This window comes from Durio zibethinus, chromosome 1 (genome assembly GCF_047325235.1).
Source record: "Durio zibethinus cultivar Kanyao isolate XHJ-2024 chromosome 1, ASM4732523v1, whole genome shotgun sequence".
In the NCBI taxonomy this organism is placed as follows: Eukaryota; Viridiplantae; Streptophyta; class Magnoliopsida; order Malvales; family Malvaceae; genus Durio; species Durio zibethinus.
In genome coordinates, this window is record NC_143162.1 from 35,760,319 (window position 1) to 35,781,421 (window position 21,103).

General features: G+C 26.0%; 1 pseudogene across 1 annotated transcript; it reads left to right on the forward strand.

Annotated features, from left to right (window-relative positions):
* The first annotated feature begins 161 nt into the window (after window positions 1-161).
* Window positions 162-2,691, forward strand: LOC149520583 (subtilisin-like protease SBT3 pseudogene; annotated as a pseudogene). Its single transcript, XR_016346029.1, has one exon. The product of XR_016346029.1 is annotated as a subtilisin-like protease SBT3 pseudogene (transcript).
* Window positions 2,692-21,103: the final 18,412 nt, after the last annotated feature.

A 21,103-nucleotide genomic window follows, 5' to 3' on the forward strand; every position in this document is an offset into this window, starting at 1 on the left:
GTACAAAAAGTGGGCCTTGTCAGCTATAATGTGAGTTGGTTTTTCTTGCTGACGGCTAATTGATAGTGCCGTTCGGGTACCGTTTAATCCTAGAGAAGGAAAAAAATGACACGATTAAATGGAAACCGTCTTATTTGGTAGTTATCTTCAAATTTTATTTTTTCTTCAACAATTTTTAGGACTCAGTAGCTTCCATCTAAACCACATTAAGACATTCGCTTCCATATATAAATAAAGCAGGGCATTGATCTTGGTTGTCCAAGAAAAAAATGGGGTTTTTAAATGGGATTTGTCATCTAAACTGTCTGCTCTCTGTCTTCCTGGCATCTCTTTTTTTCACTCTCCATGTTCAGGCAGAGTCAGTAAATACATATATTGTCCATATGGACAAGTCCTTCATGCCCAAAATCTTTACTAGTCATCATAGCTGGTACTCCTCCACAGTTGATTCTCTGAAATCAAGAAACATTGCCTCATCGAACGACCCTCGATCCTCACCATCTCTCCTATACTCTTACGATAGTGGAGCTCATGGTTTCAGCGCTGTTCTATCCCCTGATGAACTAGAAAGACTAAAGAAGTCTCCAGGATTTGTCTCAGCTTATACTGACATGAGGGTCACTCTTGACACAACCCATACCCCTGAATTCCTGTCTCTCAACCCTTACTCCGGGCTGTGGCCTGCTTCAAACTATGGGGAAGATATCATTATTGGTGTTATTGACTCTGGTGTTTGGCCAGAGAGTAACAGCTACAATGATGATGGCATGACTCCAGTTCCATCCTGGTGGAAAGATAAATGCGAGGAAGGACAGGAATTCAACTCCTCCATGTGTAACTTGAAGTTAATTGGAGCTAAGTACTTCAACAAAGGTGTGATTGCAGCAAATCCCGGAATCAAAATAAGCATGAATTCTGCTAGAGACACTGCTGGTCATGGAACACATACTTCCTCCACTGCTGCTGGGAACTATGTCAAAGATGGAGTATCATTTTTCGGTTATGCTAAAGGTACGGCAAGAGGTATGGCCCCACGTTCCAGGGTGGCCATGTACAAGGTCCTATGGGATGAGGGGCGCTACTCAGCTGATGTTCTTGCTGGTATGGACGAGGCTATTGCTGACGGTGTCGATGTGATTTCAATATCTATGGGGTTTGATAAAGTGCCATTGTACAAGGATCCCATTGCAATTGCTTCCTTTGCTGCCATGGAGAAAGGTGTGGTAGTCTCATCATCGGCTGGAAATTATGGGCCAAATTTAGGGACCTTACACAATGGAATCCCATGGGTCATAACAGTTGCAGCTGGTACCATTGATCGTTCTTTTGCTGGAATTGTGTCTCTAGGAAATGGGAAAACCATGACAGGGTGGACCTTGTTTCCTGCGAGTGCTTTAGTTCAAGACTTTCCATTGATTTACAACAAAAGTTTATCAGCATGCAATTCAAGCCTATTGTTATTAGACGCCCCGGATGGGATCATCATATGTGACAATACCGGTTCTCTCTATACTCAAATAGCACGTATGTCAAAGGCGCAAGGAGCAATATTTATTTCTGATGAACCTGAATTAGACAGTATGCCCTGTCCTGGTGTTGTGATTAGCACTGAGGATGCACCTGCTCTTATCAAATATGCTACAAGTAATAAGCATGCTACAGCTAGCATTAAGTTTCAACAGACAATTTTAGGGACAAAGCCTGCACCAGCCGTGGCATCTTACACTTCAAGAGGTCCTTCACCGAGCTATCCTGGAATCTTAAAGCCAGATATAATGGCACCCGGTTCTGTTGTTTTGGCTGCTTATAATCCGAACAATTATGCAGCTACGATAGGGAATTATATAGTCTTATCTAGTAACTTTGCTATGCTCTCTGGAACATCCATGGCTTGTCCGCATGTTTCTGGTATAGCCGCACTCTTAAAAGGTGCACATCCTGAGTGGAGTGCAGCTGCTATAAGGTCGGCCTTGGTGACTACTGCAAATCCATTAGATAACACTATGAAACCAATCAGGGACAATGGCGATGAAAATTTGTCTTCTGCTTCGCCTTTAGCCATGGGAGCAGGCCAAATTGATCCAAATCAAGCACTTGATCCAGGTTTGATCTACGATGCAACCCCACAGGACTACGTGAATCTTTTGTGCGCCATGAATTTCACCCAGAAACAAATCTTGACCATCACAAGATCAAAGAGCTACAACTGCTTGAATCCATCTTCTGATCTTAATTACCCATCTTTTATTGCTTTATACAATCCTAATGTCACGAAAACTACAAGCAAAATATTCCGCAGGACTGTGACAAATGTGGGAGAAGGCGTTACAACTTACAAGGTTAAGATAGTGCAGCCTGGGGGTTCAACAATTGCTGTTTCGCCAGAGACATTGGTCTTTGGAAAAACATATGAGAAGCAAAGCTTTAGTGTGACTATAAGTTACAGCAGTAACAAGAAGGGGAAAGTTTCATTTGGAGAACTTGTTTGGGTTGAAGAAAATGGAAAACACAAGGTCAGGAGCCCTGTTGTTGTGTCACCTGTTGTAATTTCCTGAGAGGATTTATTAGGTGCTTTAGGGTTAAGATTAATGTCTAAGTACAAGAATTGAAATAGTTTAAGCAAATATAAGTCCTGAATAATATGCTTTTTCACCGTCTATATTCATAGTTAACATTTTCTCTAGTTCAAAATGTCTAATTTTCAGCAATACTTAATTATTAAGATGCGATATGTGGATAACCATTATTTTCTCCATCTCCATTCCCAAAGTTCATTTCTTATGATTTTATATTAAGGCCAATCAGTTCCAAGGATTCAATTTTGTCCACAAGCCATTTCTTTGACGACATTATCGATCATCTATGCCTTTCAACAATGTAAAAAATGAGCAAAAATATGTCAGTCATGTTGATATCTTGCAAGTTTTGCTCTGAAAGGACTTCCCATATGGGACAATTATTTAAGAAATTGACTGGCTACTGCCAGCAACCCTGAAAGCACTTTGCTTCTAAATTGTGGGTTTTAACTGACCTTTTTCAAAAATTGACAACCTTCTTTTTTTTTTTTTTTTTCCTTTATTTTGTTTGATTTGGCACTGTTGTAACGATTATAAAAAAATAATAATAAAAAACTTTCTATCTTGCTTAGCGTGCCAGCAAAGATTCCTTGTGAGGAAGTTTCTTCTGGGAAAGACATGTTCATGCGTGTTAGATTTATTTTTTTTTTTCCTTCAATCAAAAACTCTTTTCGAATTCACATACGCCAAGCCATCTACTTCCAACATTTATCAAGAACAAGAGCTTCACCAGTTACCCTTTTTCAACAGAAATATTTTTGAAGATCTTTCTCCCCAAGAAAAACAATCCCAACTGAACCTATCCCTAATGATCTGTTTGCTTTGAGAAATACAAAAAAGGAAGCAAAAAAATTGAGTAAAAGATGATAAGAAGGATAAGCAGCCCTTTTTGTTTTCAGGCCAAATCATATGCTATAATTCTAATGTTCTTTGCAGTTTCAGTAGAGCTAAGCCAGTCATAAATGATTCTACGCAGCCAAAGTTACAAACAAAAAAAAAAAAAAAGGAAAAAAACAAAATATTCTTGTTCTGCATACGCCCAAAGTGCTTTTTTTTTCCAGTACTTAATGCTATATGAAGTATAAATTAGTTATATTACTGCTTTCATGAACTAATCAAATAATTTTTTTTTTATATATTGAGGCTGTTGAATTATCCCTATCACTGGAATTAAAGAAATAAATTCATGTCATTATAAAGTATTAAAAACTATGGCCGGGGCTATATATAATAATGTGGAATAATTTCCGGATATGAAAACAAGTAAAAATCTATTTTTTTTAAATTCAAATTCTCAAATATATATATATATATATATATAGAGAGAGAGAGAGAGAGAGAGATTCCTCTAAAAAAAAAGTCATTGGCAAAATCTTTTTTAAATTTAATACAAATAAAGAGGATTATTTATATAACTTCAACCTTTATCTATCTTGAGTTCGATATTTTCATGCGCTGATATTTCTACAAGGATGTAATAAATTTAAATTTAAATTTGCTATAAATTTTTTTTATCTTCAAACTATCATAAAATTTAAATTTATAATAAATTTATTAAACTTATTATAAAAAATTTAATGAGTATTAAATTTAAATTTTAATATTATAAAATTGTTTTATCTTCAAACTATTAACTCCTTCATATTAAAACTGACATATCTATACATTCACAATCATGTCAATAAACCCAATTCTTAAGGACCACAAGCAACAGGTCTCTGTGTTTATCGCCAAATAAAAGCAATGGAAAATGCCCACATTAAGCCTGGTGTTTGACCCTTGGTTCCCACTCACCACCCACCACCCATCTAAAATAATTAATAGCTATCCATAGCTTACGTATTTAACTTCTATATTGGTGTCAATGAAGTATTGATAGTGATAAGAAAGAAGCTTTAAAATAATTGAGATTTTAAATTTAAATTTAATTATTTAATTCTATTTTAATTTATTAATTAATTATTTAATTATCATAATTTAATCATGATGTGGGTTTGTGTTGCGTACCATGGTCGAATTGCCTCTTAGCTGCTTGATTCATCATTCACCACTCAAAGCTTGAGATTGAAGAGTGGGCTAGGCTTACTTTTACGTAGATGAGCGCCCATGCTAAAACCCTTGCAAAAGATTCTTTTTATTGTTGGCAAAAAAAAAAAAAAAAAACCTTGTAAAAGATTAAAGAGTTAACTTAAAGGCATTTGTCCCAAAAAAAAAAAAAAAAAACTCCAATGTTATCAGTTCAATCTAAAATTCCTTTTAAATACCTTGAGTTGTTTGTTGTTACAAGAGAAAACTAAAGTAAAGAAATTAAAGAGAAATGTTACGTGCATTTCTTAAAAATTATTTTATGTATAAAAATATAAATTTTAAAAGTATTAAAAATAATCGAGCTAAATACTTTTATAAATTTTTAAATTAACAAATTAACCTTAAATATATAAAATTATTAATTAATTTAAGTTTAATTTAAATTAACTAAAATTAAAAATAGTGTTTATATAAATTTAAAATTTTTAAAATTTTAATTAAAAAATGTTAAGAGTGATTGATTAAAATATTTTTAATATATTTTTTATAAATTTTAATTTAAATAAAATTTCTATTTTATTCTTAGATTTTTATAATTAGGCTAAAAAAGTGCTACAAGTGATTAATTAAAATTACCTTAATAAAATTTTAATTTCCAAAATGTCAAAAGTAATTGATTAAAATATTGTTAGATTTTTTTATAAATTTTAAGTTAAATTATTTTTTTATTATTAAACACTTTTTTAATAATTAGAATGAATTTTCAAATCTAATAAAAATAAAAATAGAACTAAAACAAAGTTTAATGTACATAAGAATAGAAAAATTATATGAAGTTTATTTCTTTAGTCGTTTTAAAAACAATTATATATGTAGTTTATATTAATAAACAAATCCATTAAAGATAATCATAATTAAACCATTGAAGCATTTTTTTTCTATTTTTTACCTTTCATTTTTTTTTCGTTTTAATAGATTTGTTAACTATATATATGCTAATGATTTTATTATTTGTATGTTTTATGAATTGATTATTTAATTTGATTATTGATAACATAATTAAATCATTTTAGTCCCTTAAAATAATTTTTTAACATTTCATTCTTACAGTTAAGTCTAACATCTATAATTAATTTCTTTTTTGTATTTTTTTTCTTCTAAAATTTAATAATTGTTGTTTTCATAAATAAAAGTAAATATCAAATCAAATATAAATCAAATGTATACCATTTACCAACAATTAGTACTATATAATTCATTGAACACTTTAATTGAATTTTTCACCTGTAGAATTAAATAATTTAAAAGGTGGTAGAGCTACAATAGTTTAGGATTGGGTCTCATCAAATTATTATAAAAATTATTTACTTTGATTGAAATAATAATTAATTTAATTATCTTTTAACTTTTATGTTAATATGCATATATATGATTAATTTATATTTCAAGATTATCTAATCTTTCTCAATTGATTAAATTATTCATTTTTTTTTGTTCATTTAGGTGATTGAATAACTGAACATGAATTATTCTAAGTAAAGAATTATCAAATGAAGTAAAATTAATTGTTTTTGGTGATTTCTTTCAAAGTGAGACAAAATTCATTGAAACTATCTTTTGAACATATTTATGCCAAAAAAAAGTTTATTCATAAAAATTTATGTTGTTAATGTTAAAAATGAAATAATTATAAATTGTATAGGTATTACATAACAAGTTTGTTATTTTGAAAATTAAAATTTTCTTAAGAAAACATGACAAGTACTAAGGTTAGAAGTTTATTTTATTTTATTTTATTTTTTAAAATTATGTATTTTAATATTTTTTTATAATAAAAATTAGGGAAGAATCAACTTACACCCAAAAAAATTTTTTACTCCTTCTTACTTATTTTTCTAACCATTAATTTTAATAAATCCAATAGATGAGAGAGAAAAGCCAAAAAGAAAAAAAATTATTTAATAAAAACTTTTTTATGTAAGTTGATCCTATTCCATAAAAATTTAATGTATAATAAAAATATTCAAATAAAAGAAAATTTAAGTTTTCAATTGGTAGAACATATTATTATATTCAATTGATGGAAGCACAAATGAAAAATTATCCTAAATAAAAAAATGAGACAAAATTGACTGGTCATGTATAGCTTTATCTTCTCCATATAAGAAAAAAGCTTAGTGCTACATGATATTTCAATAAAAAATATACAATGTATTAATTTAAAATTTTTTTAGGATTAATATGAAACTCTTTTGTAGACACTCCATTCTGTCCGAGAGTTTCTCTAACATAAAAAAATGGATATTCGATCATAGGTTAGGCCTGATTGTAAAACTTTGGGCCTAACAAAAAAAATTTTAATTTTAATTTGATTTAATTTTAATTTTATTATTTTCTTAAAAAAGTTAAAAAAAGGAAGGGAAATAAAAAAAATGAGGAATTGGGGATTTGATCTCAGAGTTGATTATGAATTAATCTTTGGGCTTAATTCATACAATCATTAATAAATCAAATAAAATCATGTAATTAATCATGTATTAAAATCAAATCACATGCCAGATTATGTCAATCTATTTTCTCAAATTAAAGGAATTTAATCCCTATAAATGAACAGAAACCACACACAAATAGAAGGAGAAAAAGATTATACCGAAACACCTGAGAAAAGAAAAAAGAAAAATCATTCAGAAAAAAGATATGATGTTTGACAGTAGGTTTTTTTTTTTCCTAGAATTCTTTGCAAAATTTAAAAACGTGAGAATTTATTATAGTAAGCTACACAACCCAACCACTTAACTTTCATTTTTTTTAATTTTATTTATTTAAATGTTTTATTTATTTATTTAATTATCTATTATTTTTTAAATATATTTTTATAAAAATATATTTAAATAAAAGTTTTACCAATAGATTGGAAGGTAATCATTTTTTTATAAAAAAAAATAAGATTTTATTAACATATTGAAAAACCTTATAACTTTTTTTTTATTTCAAAAAAATAAAAAACATTACCAATAGATTGGAGAGCCAATATTTTATTTCCAAAATATGGCTTTACCAACATATTGGGAAGCCTTATAATTTTATAAAAAAAATCAAGTTTTAAAAAAACTAAAATAATAAAATAATATTTCATGTATTTTTGCATAAAATCCTATCAACAAATTGAAGGATAATTTTCAACAGAAGTCTTACCAATAGATTAGAGGATATTTTTTACTATAAATCTGGTTTATAAGTATTTATTTCTGAAAGTAAAATTAAATGAATCTGACGACAATGCCTCTTCAAAGCATAACAAATAGTCTTCTTGAATTCTTTTTAAGTGAGAAAATATTCTTAAATTATTACCAACATATTGGAGTAATTTAAGAAAAATTTTTAATATTAAATTATTTAGTAAATTTTAAATATGTTTTAAAACTTGGATAACTTAAAATCATATTGGTACTATCTTTTAAATGGGTACTATGAGAATACTATAACATTTCTCACTTATAACCATACTCTCAGACCTAAATTTTGATTTCATGAACTATAATCTACTATTTTGTCAAGTGACCAATCACACCTTAACAAAAAAGATTGGTGACGACTCTTTTAGTCTATGTCTATTGGTAGGTCCATGGATCTATATGTTATGGTAGTTTGACAACTTCACTGAGGACATCAAAAGTTAGGCTAATAAATGATTTCTTGTTATCCAAGCCTTACCTAATAAATTTGAGATTTTTTTTCTTATTTGTATTTATTTGTTTATTCATTTTATATATATGTCATTCATTTACACATGCATAACATAAACTCTACATCCGAGTTGTATCTTTTAGGAGGGAGTAAAATACTTATGCTTTTATGAGATTTTATGTCTCCACATGGGCTAGTGAAAAACTCTCACTCAAATTGAACATTTTTTGCTTGTAGCTTATAATTGGTAATGATCATGATGCCTTACTAATTTATAATAGCAATGATGTAAGAAATAATTTGAGAACCCTTAGATTGTCAAACTTTTGAACCTAGCATGTAAATAAACCCTAAAGATCTAAACCTAAGTTAGAGATATGCCTTTTCTTGTGTTGAAAAACTCTAAATAAGACACATGATAAGACATATATTCTGTTTATGAATTTATATATTTTTCTTTGTATATATTATTTGCATACTAACCATTTACACTATTTTTTGTATATATTATATTGTTCTTTGTATATATCATGTTTACTAACCCTTTTCTTGTATTGTATATGCATGCATTTACATCATTAAATCCTTTTTATTGTATTCAATCTCATTCATAATTGGATGGTTCCATAAACATCATTCTAAATATGCACCATAATTATGGTATAGCAAGGTTTAAAAATAACTTAACTAACTCACCGTTAGTATAACACTCGAACCTAAGCCAAAAGAATTGAGCATGATAATGCAAATCGCATTGAAAAGTTAAAAAAAGCCCAAAAAGAGCTCAAAAGGGAGTTGAGCAAAATTTTAAAAAAATTAAACAAGCTAAATGAAGGAAAGATTGTAGAAAAAAAAGCTAACCTATAGACCTTTTATTGTAAGATGTTGTTGACTCATTGTATCTTTTTAGCTACAATCGATATCAAGCCCAATCTATTCAAGGTATATCACCATAACAATTGACATTTCTTATAGAGTACACTTACATAGGAAGGCCATTTACACCAACTCATGGGTAATTTCAAAGATTTGCTAATCTTGTTTTCACTGAAAAGTAGTAGAGTCAATCTAGGTCCTTAACTTAGATGATCTCAAGAAGAATAAAAAGCTAAAATTGAAGGCAATTAAAAGTTTAAGGGATTTAAAGTTTAAGATGAACTTACTAGAGAAGAAACTACGAGCCATCGAAGGTATAAACTTTTATGGCTCTATGGATGTAGTCAGCCTCTGCTTGGTCTCAAATGTCGTAATCCCACTAAAGTTAAAGATCTTTGAGTTTGAAAAGTACAGTGGTACTATATGCCCGAACATACATGTCACTATATATTGTTAAAAAATAACTATCTACGTTAGTGATGAAAAGCTATTAATGTATGTGTTTCAAGACAGCCTTACTGGTTCAGCTACAAAGTGGTATGTTTAACTAGATCGAACCTGCATTAGCTCTTAAAATGAGCTTACTCGAGCTTTTATTAATCAGTACTGTCACATAATAGACTTAACCTTTGAACGTCTTTCTTTACAAAGTATGGAAAAAAAATCTATAGAGTCTTTTAAAGAATATGCCTAATAACGGAAGGATATGGCTACTCAAGTTTAACTTCTTCTGATTGAAAAAAAATGATAATATTATTTATTAGCACATTGAAAGTACCTTATTATAAGAAAGTGATAGGGAACTCAACAAAAAGTTTTACAGATATGGTGATCTCAAGAGAGATTATTAAAAATTTCATCAAGAGTGACAAGCTTGAGGAAGGAGAGGCCAACAGTGCCAAAAAAAGTGGGATGCCTAAGGAAAAAAAGTTGAAACCCATGCGGCGAGTTTTGATAGGCAACAATTCAGAAGTTATGCTCCATATCCATTATATGTTTATCCTACTTACTAATCGATAGCTAATAATATTGCACAAGTCTCTTACCAACCTCACTACCCAATCATGAATAACATAGCTCCAAGTCTTTATCAACCAGTCATTCAAGCACTTACATATGAGCATAATTTTGTTAATACGCCAATTTCAAGGCATTACAATCAAGTGAGTAATTTAAAAAGATCTAGGGCAACCAAAAAAAAGCTCGTATTGATCTTATTCTCATAACCTATACTGAGTTATTCTCATAATTGATCAAAAATAACCTAGTATCCCCAGTCTTTTTAGAACCATTGAAACCACCTTATCTCAAATGATATAATGTTAATGTCACATGTGACTACCATAATGAAAATATAGGTCACTCTATAGAAACATGCCCTGCTTTCAAGCATAAGGTGCAAAGTTTGATCTGAATAGGTTCTATTAGTTTCAAAGAATCAGATAATCTAAATGTCTATAAATGCCCTTTATCTGATAATCTTAGGATATAATTTTGGGAAGATTGATTGAAATTACTTATCATCTTAGGATTGTTTTAGGATAATGATTGCTTTTATGTATTTGAATTTTATTTTGTTTTTCATTATTTAATAAAAATTACGGATATGATGCATTTTCATGACATTTTTTCTTTCGTATGAATTACCATTTTATACTTTTACCTTCTCATATCTTTTTTTCATATCCATTCTTTGATTCCAAATAATGAATGTTTAGACCATCATAATAATAATTTAGGATTTGATTTTAAAAACATCATTCATCATGATATGATAGATAAATTGAGATTGTTGATTTATTAAGACTGCTAAATAATAGAAAACACATATGGTAAAGAATTTTGCTCGTTGAAAGATAAAACTAATGTAGTACATGATCTTTATAATAGTTTGTTCACAAGTCTATTTGTGATCAATCAATGTTATTTATTGAGAGTATTCATATTGAAAATGATAAATAACCATCTTTCTTCTACCTTTCACAAAAAATAAAATTATCCTTTGCTTTTTCATTTGAACCTAGAAAATTTTTTTGAAAAACCTTAACCAAGAATCACCCTACATTGGTGCAAAGTTTAAAAACCTTGAAAATTGGAGATTCTTAGTGATTTCGGGGGCAAAGCCTTTTTTTGCTTAAATATTTCATGAAAAATGATGAAAAATACAAAAAAAAGAAAAAAAATTGATGGGGTAAAATATCAAAGTGCCCTACACGAAAAAAATTGATTTTTGGTTTTGATTACCCTTCAAATATAGTTTGAGCTTATTTTATCTATTTCTTTCATAATCCTTCACCTTAGCTCATATTACATCTCTTAAAAGTTTATTATGATTGAATGTGAATACTTGAACTGAAAAATTATGAATTGAACTAAGGCAATTTTGTTATTGGATTGTTTGAGATTTTGGTGTCATTGATGGACTATAAGGAAAAAAAATTTAAAAAAAAAGATAAAAAAGAGATGTATAAAAAAAAAAACTTAAACTGAAAACTCGAAAGGGTAATTTATGTAAAAAAAATAGAAACTCGAGAAAACAACTTCATTTACAGGCCTTTAGGATATGAATTTTGTTTAAAGATTGAGAATATCGATCAAATGTATTATTTAGAAAGAATTCTGAGTTAGAATTTAAAATTGTCTAAATAGTCATTATTCTGAATGTTGATATCCCATTTAAATAGTCACATTATTTTGCTTTTATCCATCTCTAATTTGTTTTTAACCAAATTTTCTTTCGATAATGAATACTCATTTTTCTTGTTCTTTACCAAGTTTGCATTCCTTGAATGAATTGGAGAAATATATCATATTTGTCATGAATTAGAATAATCATAAATAAGTGAATGACAATGTCCATAAAAGATTTTTTCATCATTTTGAAAGAAATCCAAGATGACAAAAGTGAAAAGAGTCTGAGAAGATGATTTGAAAGGGGCCAATAAGGTGATCTAGTGATGAACACAATAATGGATTAATCAACATAACCTGTGAGTTGTGACCAGATAGAAAAAATAACATGGATTGAATAATGGTATTTGTTTGAGATCAGTAATATTAAAAAGCTGAGAAAGAATATATGAGATGGTGGAGTTTTGATAATCTTGTTACCATAATTGAAATTTTATGGCATTGATTTAGTGACATCTGCATTACATACATTGTGTTTACATTATTTTTTAGATCTTTGATAATTACATTTGCATCATATATAGAACATTTGAATCATAGTATAACATTTGCATTATTGTTAAATACATGTATTTGCATCATTTAGTAAAAATCTAGATTGTTACATTTGCAACATGTAGAAGACATTTGTATTGACATTTATTGTATACCAAATTTGACTTTGATTGGAGAGAATTTTTTTTTTTTTTAAATCTTCGAATGAGAAAGATCTTTCATGATAAAATTTTTTGTCAAGGAAAATTTTTCAAAAATTTTAAACTATAAAGCATTTCGAATGAGATTTTTTTAAATTTTGGATGCAAAACCCTAAAATTTTTTTTTCGAATGAGAATCTTTAGGTGTGAAGCCATAAAGTTTTTGAAAAAGAACTTTTGAAACTTTGAATATGAATCCCAAAATTTTTTAAATGAGAATTTTTGAATTTTGGTTATAAACCTTGAAATCTTTAATGTGAATTCCTGAAATTTTCAAATATATAACTTTAAATTTTGGATGTGAATCACTAACAAAAATCTTTTGAATGTGAATTTTTTAATCTTGTATATGAATTAAAGTTTGTAAATCTTTTGTGCACATTTGAAATTCTTGCAAACTTGGATCTCTTGTGAATCTAAATTTCTTGTGAATTTGAATTTTTATGAATCTTTCATTTTTGTGAATCTGAAGTCTTGCAAATTTTTTATTCTTACAAAATTGAAAACTTTTGCGAAGCTTAAAATTTACAAATTTTGAAATAGTTATGAATTTTTTTACGAATCTTGGAGTCTTAAAATTTTTAAATTTTTGTTATAGAACCTTGCGAATTTTTGAAGTTTTGTGATGAACCTTTGAATTTCTAAATTGTAAATCCTTAGATTTCAAGTTAAAAGTTTTTAGTTTTTCTAGACTTGAACAAAATGGACAAGGAGAATATTTTTTGAATTTTAAAATTATGAACTCTCTATTTTAGAGGATCTTTTTTTCAAAGATATCTGAAGACGATCTATAAGATCTCTAGGCATAATCTTTAAAAATTTATGAATCATTTGATCTCGTATCTCAATATAGGCTCAAACTTAGTCATTTTTTACATCACTCAGTCCAAATCATTTATTTTTCTGACTTGTGGTTCAGTCGTAGTCATTTATTTTTCACCTCAACTCAATCCAAGTCATTTATTTTTTTGACTTTGTGGTTTAGTCCCGGTCAATTATTTTTTACCTCAAATCAGTGTAGGTCATTTATTTTTTTGATTTTACAATTCAATTCCAATAACTTATTTTAAAGTTATTTAGCTTCTTAATAGAAAAGCCAATTTCTTATTTTTAAGTCATTTTACCTTTGTTTAAAGAAGCTCATTTCTTATTTTAAAGTTGTTTAGCATCTGTATAGAAAAGTTCATTTCTTATTTTAAAGTCGTTTTGCTTCTATTTAGAGGAGCCCATTTCTTTTTTTAAAATTGTTTAGCCTTGCTTATATGAGCCCATTTCTTGATTCACTTAAAAAAAATTGCATGCCTCTGTTTAGAAGATCTTTAAGTTGAACTGGATATAATGATTGTCTATGTCTTTGTGCAATTCATATTTTACAAAAATTGTACAAAGAGAGGTAGTTGTAAATGCGCTATTATATCCGAGAGTTTTTTCGGCATAAAAAATGGACATTTGATCGTAGATTAGGCCCAATTATAAAATTTTGGGCCCAACAAGAATTTATTAATTTTAATTTGATTTAATTTTAATTTTATTGCTTAATTTTATTATTTAAAAAAAAAGTCAAAAAAAGGAAAGGAAATTAGAAAACAGGGAATTAGGGATTTAATCTCAAAGTTGATTATGGATGAATCTTTGGGCTTAATTCATGCAATCATTGATAAATAAAATAAAATCATACAATTAATCATAGATTAAAATCAAATCACATCCCAGATTTTATCAATTTATTTTTTAAAATTAAAGGGATTCAATCCCTATAAATGAACAGAAACCACACATAGACAGAGAGAAAAAGATAATACAAAAACTTTTGAGAAAATAGAAAAGGAAAATCATTCAAAAACAATACAATTTCTGGCAGTAGATTTTTTTTTTTAGAATTATTTACAGAATCTGAAATTGTGATAATTTATTCTAGTAAGTCACATAGCCTAATCGCTTAGCTTTCATGTTTTTTTCTTTAATTTTAATTTTATTTATTTAACTATTTTATTTATTTATTTGATTATTTATTATTCTTTAAATATATTTTTATAAAAACATATTTAAATAAAAGTCTTACCAACAAATTGAAAGGTAATCATTTTTTTTATAATAGGATTTTACCAATATATTGAAAAATCTTATAACCTTTTTTTCTATTTCAAAAAAACCTTACCAAAAGATTGGAAGGCCAATATTGGAAAACATTATAATTTTCTTTAAAAAATCAAGTTTAAAAAAATAAAATAATAAAATAATATCTCATGTCTTTTTGCATAAAATCGTACCAACAAATTGGATAATAATTTTCAACAAAAAGTTTTACCAATAGATTGAAGGATATTTCCAACTATAAATTCGATTTATAGGTATTTATTTTTGAAATCAAAATTAAATGGATCCAACGATGGAGCCTCTTCAATGTTTGACAAATAAGTTTTTTAAATACTCATAATGTAAGAAAATATTTTTAAATTATTATCAACATATTGAAATAATTTAAAAAAAAATTTTAATATTAAATTATTTTGTAAATTTTAAATACGTTTTAAAGCTCGGATAACTTAAAATTAGACTAGTACCCTATTTTGGATGAGTGTTATGAATGTGCTATAACATTTCTCATGTATAACCGTACTCTCGTATCTAAATTTTGATTTTGTGGAGTAAAATCTATTATTCTGTCAGGTGACCAATCACACTTTAACAAAAAAGATTAATGACAACCTTTTTAGCCTATGTCTAATAGTAGGTCTACGAATTTATATGTTATGACATTTTTTATTAAGAGAAACATTGTATACTATTTCATTTTCTCCTTTATATCAATTGAAGAATGTTTACTATTGTATCAAAAATTTTAAGATTTCTATATTAGGCAATATTTCTTCAAAAGAATTGCAATTCATCAAATTAATTATTACTAAAGTGATTTATGGAATTAATTAGCAAAATTCATTTTATAAATCTTTATTTAATTGTGTATTTTGTATTTTATGTTTTTTGAATTTTGTATTTTCATAATTTGGAGTCAGAGTTTAGACTTATGATTAACAACCAATTATAAATCAAACTTTAGCATCTACTTCTATTCATAGTGTACTCAATTATTCACTTATATATCTGAACAAATTTGACTCAATAATTGATTCATGCTTCTCTTTGTTTAAAAACTGAAGTTTAAATCCAAATAAAAAAAAGTATACTCAATTACTTATAATTGCAATTTCACTTTAGAAATACTTCTAAAATTAATTAATTAATTAATTTAACAACAAAAATAATAAAAAAAGACATTGAAAATGAAAGATAAAATAGCTTAAATAAGGAATTTTTAAATTGTTACTAAAGATAGATAAGAAATATTGAATTCTAATTAAGTTACTATTTCAATTTGAATTTTGGTTATATTCAATCATTTTGTGTTTTAAATAACTATTAAGTTGTTGATTTTTTAAAAGCAATTGAAATCGAGTAAAGTTAGTTTATTTTTATAAGTATTTTTATTATATTATTTTAATTAAATTTAATTTTAAAATGAGTAAAAACATTATTTATACTCAATCGAGTTTTAAATTGTTTTAAATTTGAGTTGATTAATTTATGTTATTTTAACTATACTTTTATAACACTGGTAATAAATTTCAAAATAGAATAAAAGCACAACATAATAAAAATTTAAGTGCAAAAGTAATGAAAATACTAATGATAATTCTAAAAGAAAATCCTTATGCCCAAGTCTTATAGAGATTAAAAAATATATATTCTTTTAAGAATTTTAAAATTCGTATTACAAAAATATTAATTTAGATCAACAAGTTCATAATCATTCATTGTTAATTAAATTGGTAGTATATAGGTTGAAGAAAACAATTCAAACATTTTATTTGAGAGGGATATCATAGTTTATACTTGTTTAGGAACACAACATAAAATTAAACATTTTTTGAGTTGTTATAACATCTTACAATATTCTTTACTTTTTTCAAATGGAGAAGTTGGTTAATATCAAAATATCAAGAAAGTTACTTTGAATTATGGTAATAAGAATGAAGTAACAATTAAAAATATATAATCTTTTTATTTTATAGTATAAATTTTTTATGGAGAATGCGGATATAATTATTGTGAATTTAATATTTTTTAAAATTGTTGTTTGTTTAATTTTTATAAAGTTTATTTAGCAAATTTGTTCTTAGTACTTTTATCATATATATATATATATAAAACAAAATTTTTACCCAAAATTATATAATTAAAGATAGAAAAATAAGACAAAAATTTATTACTTTCATTGGTGACAGAGTACTTCAAATTTTTTCATTTTGTATATACAATTGTACTTTGATGACATGTATAAAAACAAATATACTAATAATTCAAGCAAATTATTAATAAAACTTATCTTAATACATATTGTTTTACCATCAGCTAAAAATTTTGAAAAATATCTTTAGAATATTGACTTAATAAATATTGTATATATTTATTTTATTTAGTTTTGATACTTCTATTAATATAAAAAGTTATGATTTTAATTTATTATTACGTGTTAAACTATAAAAGTAAATTAAGATCATTTATTCATGCTTTTCAAGTTATTTACAATTAAATTTTTATTAATTTTTTTCTCTATCAAACAAATTATATCATCTAACATATATTATGATTACTTTTTTTAATATATATAAATTAATAACATAATCGTAGATAATTAATAATATAGTAATTAATAACTAAAAATTTAAAGGTAATCAATATAATTAAGTAGTAATTATTGATAATTTCATAGCAAAATCATGGTAACTTAATAGTAAATTCATGATAATTTAGTAACTAATAATTGATAACTTTTTAGTAAATTAGTAATAATATAATAATAAATGCATAATACCTTAATGGTCTAACAATTATAATATAGTTGTAAATGCATAATAATGTAATACTAAATCTAGGATAACTTAATAAAAAATAAATGATAACTTATTCGTTAATTATTGATAACTTAGTAATAAATCAATGATAACTTAATAGTAAATTAGAGATAATTTATTAGTAAAGTAATTTCATCTTAGTAGTAATTAATTAATAGTAGTAAATTATAAATAACTTAATAGTAAATCAATAATAATTTAATAGTAAATAATTGATAATTTAGTAATTAATCATTAAAAATTTAACAGTAAATCAGTATAATTTAATAGTAAATCATCAATAACTTAATACTAAATCATGCATAATTTAATATAAATCAATAATAATTTGGTAGTGAATCATAAATAATTTAGTGATAAATTGATGATAATTTTATAGTAAATAATAAAAAAATTAAGTAGCAAATCAATGATAATATAATAGTAAATATATAAAAATATAATAGTAAATCATTGATAATTTAGTAATAAATTGATAACTTAATTATACATCACTAATAACATAATAATAAATTACTAATAACATAATAGTAATTAACTTATTTTTAAATTAGTGATAATTTAGTAGTAAGTTAGTTAATCATTAATAGCTTTTTAGAAATTAAATAGTAAATTAGTTATAAATTTATAATAAATCATCAATAATTTAATGGTAAATTACCAATAATTTAATAGAAATCATGTATAACTTAATAGTAAATCATTGATAACTTAATAGCAAATCATTCATAAATTAATAATAAATTTTTGATAATTTAGTAATAAATTATTAATAGCTTACTAATAAATCACCGATAATTTAATTATAAATCATTGATAATTTTTTTATTCTTAAACTTCTCAGAAATTAAACCCTGATTATTAGCAAAAACAAAGTCAAAACTTTTATTTTAAAGTTAGGATAAACTTACCATAAACCTATTCAATAAAAAAATAATAAAAAATTCTAAATTTGAATAAAATAATAGTGTTATTATATACAAAAAATTATATTATATATTATTAGTGGACTTTTTAAATTCCATGTTTTGAAGTTGTAAATGCATAACAATATATTAATAGATCAATGATAAGTTAATAAAAACAAGTGATAACTTAGTAATAAATCATCGATAACTTAAGAATAAACTAATAATAACTTAATAGTAAATTAGTGATAACTTAATAGTAAATCAGTTTTAGTTTAATAGTAATTAATTGATAAATTTAGTAGCAAATCATGAATAATTTTGTAGTTAATTATTGAAAACTTAAAAGTAAATTAATATAATTTAGTAGTAATAAATTATTGATAACTTAATAATTAATTAATAATAACTTAATAATAAATCATAAGTAATTTAATACAAATTAGTAATAACTTGGTAATGAATCATGCTTAATTTAATAATAAATCTATGATGATTTTATAGTAAATTATAAAAAATTAAGTAGTAAATCAATGATAACATAATAGTAAATCAATGATAACATAATAGTAAATTAATAATAATATAATAGTAAATCATTGATAATTTATATATAAATTATTTATGACTTAGTAGTAAATAAGTAATAACTTAGTTACAAATTGATGATAATTTAATTGTAAATAAGTAATTAAATTAGTTAATAATTAATAACTTTATAGTAAATTATTAAAAAATTAATAGTAAATAAACTATAATTTTATAATAAATCATTAGTAACTTAATGGTAAATTATCAATAATTTAGTAATACTTCAATACTAATTTAGTAATAAATCATTAATAATTTAGTGGTATATCATTAATAATTTAGTAATAAATTACTAATAAAATAATATTAAATTAATGATAACTTAATAATTAATCATTAGTAAATTTTTATATTTGAAGTTATCAAGATTTAAATCTTGGTTACTAATAAAAACAAAGTTACAAATTTCATCTTGGGAAGTTAAGATAAATAAACCATGAATTTATTTAATAAAAAAATTCAGTAAAAAATTTTAATTTAAATAAAATAATAATGTTATTGTATAAAAAAAAAATTCTTATATTGAAACTGAACTCTCGCTTTCTTACGAGAGTTTATTGTTAAATATATGATACAAATTTTATTAATAATTATCAAATATATATTATAAGTACCAAAAGTTACTGAAACTACATCAAAAGGTTATTGAAATTTTATCAAAAATTATCAAAATTATATCAATAGTTATCAAAATTATATTATAAGTTACCAAACTAATATTAAAGATTACCAAAATTGTATCGAAGGTAACCAAAGTTTTATCACAGGTTCTCGAAATCAAAATTATATAAAAAGTTATCAAATTATATTATACCAAAATTAAAATTATATTATTAGTATTTATCATTATTATCATAATATTAAAAAATTATTTATTAAGATAAATTTTTAAAGATAAAAATTACACATGTATCGCGCATGAGTCTGAAACTAATATTCCTTTAAAATATATAATATTTTTAATTTAAAAAAATCATATTATCTACATTTAAAATTTTAAAATATTTTTAATCTTAAAAATATTTTTAAAAATTGCATATAGCAATCCCAAAAATTAATCATGTTGAGTTTATTTTTGATAAATGGACAATGTAATTTTTTAACTCCCAAAAAAAAAAAATTACATTCTTGTGTCACGGACCTAAGGAAGAGTCATGAATCTCACATTAAATATAATAAATGGGTCATTGGGGTATAAAAGGGTTCGCACCACCTCTGCCTTATGAGACGCCTTTTATAGGACAAAATCGTGAGGTTAAGGGGGCCAGAGCGGATAATACCTTACAAGAGTGTGAACCGTGACGGTTAGACTGATCTGGGACGCCAGATGAATGCATGCCCAGGTCTCGGAGTCACACGAATTCGGAGCTTAAATCTCGATCCGTGACAAGTGGTATCAGAGTCAACCCTATATCGTTCGATCCACGTCAAGCACTTTGAGGGAGGTAGGCAAGGTGACCAGCCTCCGTGACGAGAGCGTCACGAGGTTGGATAGGGGAGAATGTCACAGACCTAAAGAAGAGTCCTGAATCTCACATCGAATATAATAGAATGGTCATTGGGGTATAAAAATATTCATACTACCTTTGTCTTATGAGGTACTTTTTGTAGGATCAAATCGTGAGGTTAGAGGGTCAGAACGGATAATATCTCACAAGGATATGAACCGTGACGGTTATGTTGATCTGAAACGTCGGATGAGTAGATATCTGGATCCCGAAATCTTGCGGATTCGAAGCTTAAGTTTTTTACCCGTGACAATTGCATATGCTTTGCAAATAGTCTTTTCAAGTTTTCCATATGGACAAACTCACTTGACCATGAACAAGTCAAGATTATCTTGAGTGATATATAGGATTTGTTCCATCGTGAGCTCGCACATGGTGGGCTCTAGGACCTCCACTCATCGTTGTTTTTTCTTTTATATATATATAGTAGGTATCAAATTTTCCCCATGCTTAGCTGATATCATCAAAAACTGACTCTTTAAAGCAGATTCAACCGGGATATACAAAACCATTTTTGAAGGAATTAAGCTGCCAATACAGAAGGAGACTCAAAGGTTTATTATTCTTTTGAGAATGCGATAGTCATGGATGTGAGCTTCTGAACAATTCTAAACCCTTTAATAGTGC